At 42.6% G+C, this 2278-nt stretch overlaps 1 pseudogene; it reads right to left on the bottom strand.

Moving 5' to 3' along the window:
- Positions 1-210: 210 nt before the first annotated feature.
- Positions 211-1709, bottom strand: LOC147463563 (uncharacterized; annotated as a pseudogene).
- Between the last annotated feature and the right edge of the window lie 569 nt (positions 1710-2278).

Raw genomic sequence — 2278 nt, 5'->3', positions numbered from 1 at the left:
TATTAGAGAGCACCACGGCTTCGGATAGTAATCCGTCATGTATTCTGGGTATGATTCAGCTGTCGACAGACTATTGGCACAAAAGGGATCACTATTTGTTCTATAACAGAAGTAGGTAGAGATTTTTGTACAAGCAAAAAGATCAAAACATATACAGAATTTCTGGCATTTACATTATTAGAGAGCACCACAGCTTCGGATAGTAATCCGTCATGTATTCTGGGTACGATTCAAAATATTCGAAAACCTAGATAGTATTGCGTTAAGCCGGTTAACTTGCGCTTTCAAAGCGATTAGTTCTTTGTGCAATGAGTAAATTTTTTCTTCGAGATTTGTTACTTGCACATTTGCAACATTGATTGCATACTCTTTGATCGCGTTTCTCGAAGTTCGTATCGCCTCAATAATTTCTAACCGTAGCTGACGCGTGTTCCTTGTTTCATCTCCAAGTAATTCTTTCAAAATTGCAGCAAGAGCATCCTCTATCCTATCAATACGTGTATCTTCCACCATAGCAAAAGACTCATCAGGTTGTGTTTCGCTTAGCTGAACCATCCGGCTTTCGTCTTCTTCATCCATCTGAACATTGCAACAAAAACAAATCATGATCAGCTTACATTTTTTGGTTAGATTCAAAACTAAGAATCTTATTACTAGCAAACAGACCAGACTATGCAACTGTCGTTACGTCAACACGGTGTACAAGTGGAACAAAATCATCTCCTATTTCTGCATCTCTCATTGGCGGTTCAACATCAAAACATTGACTACAGTTGTTGGTGGACTACAAAAGACGTAGCCATTGTCAAAAACTTGACAGGAAATATAATTGTGCTTGTACTATGATAAGCATACCTTTGTGTTTCTTGCAAACGGGAGTTAAAGCACTTAGCACGAGATTGACTATTCAAATAGGGATCATCACTAACAAATACATTCAAAATGTCTTTATATGTTGTCGTGGATGGGTATATCATACACCTCCACAATGCTCTGATCTTCGCAAGATGCATTCCACGGCCTTGGTACGGAGTTATCCAGCATGATGATGGGTAATAATTGCCACTCTTAACCATTATGTGCAGTGTGGAGAAAAACTCATTTCCTGCTGGATGTCGAAGCTTGAATTTCCAATACATTAGTGCTCTATCAAAGATGTTTGTTGGAGTTAGGCAAACCCTGTTCTTCAATTCATCAGCACCATATAATCTATATAGCTCTACACCGGCATTTACATCTTCACTGGTTATATTGTGAACAACTTTTTGAAAGTGTGCTTCATCTTGGTCTTTTAAACAGTACCCTACCATGCCCTCAAACGTATGCATTTTGTGTTGCTTTAGGCCACGGCACAAAACCATCGCGCCTACAGGTGCTGACTTAGCCCAACCCAAGTATCCTTTTATCTTCCTATTGACAGCGATCAACGAAGTTGCCCAAATACGGATAACCATTTGCAAGTGAAGGTGCAGCAGCGCTCCCCCTCTCTCCAATGCACATAGTCCTGCTAAAGTTTCTCTTTCAAGAAATGATTGCATGCAGCCCAGCAAGCCTACATCCACGTCACCACCACCAATAGATATCGTCACACTCACTTCCATTACTCTCGCCTCCGGTTTCTTCAATTTCGACGACCTAACGTTACAGCCCTAAGTGTTCGTGCCAGGTTGCTTCCTTTTTCCCCGTGCCTCAGACTTCAGCTTCGCCATTCTCAACGCACCTACTGAGCACACCAACAAGCACAAAACAACCATGCTGTCAGAGAAGTACTGACTTGAATAATTTTCCCATCGACCTAAATGAATTCTAAAGCCAGCTACTTTGACGCCACCAACAAGCACAAAACGAGCATGCTCTCAGACAAAGGCTCACTTCAGTAGTGTGTCCATGAACCTAAACCAATACTCTGCAGTGTGTAAAGACAGAGTAGCTTAAACAGTACGTGTAGACACACCCAAATACCGCGCAGTCTGTAAACAGACAGCCCAACATGATCATACGTTCCGTTATCAGCTACAGCACCTACACGATGGCGTATGCACTACCCAAACACAGAGCCAAGCACTTAATCTCAAGGATGTCGAGCTGTTTACCTGTATGTGTGACGATGACTCGCAGAGCACTCCAGCGACGAGTAGGTGTGAGGCACAGCGCAAAAATAAAACGCATTGCAAAAAAATAGAGGCCTGCCTCTCGAGCCTAGCTGCAACGTGTCTCGCGACAGCAAAGGCTGGGTGACACGCAGCAGCTTGATTAATCCATGCAGCATCTCAGACCT

Source organism: Adiantum capillus-veneris, chromosome 2, assembly GCF_014529385.1.
Source record: "Adiantum capillus-veneris isolate H3 chromosome 2, ASM1452938v2, whole genome shotgun sequence".
In the NCBI taxonomy this organism is placed as follows: domain Eukaryota; kingdom Viridiplantae; phylum Streptophyta; class Polypodiopsida; order Polypodiales; family Pteridaceae; genus Adiantum; species Adiantum capillus-veneris.
Note: the sequence above shows the minus strand (reverse complement) of the source record. Positions and strands in the feature narration are given on the sequence as shown.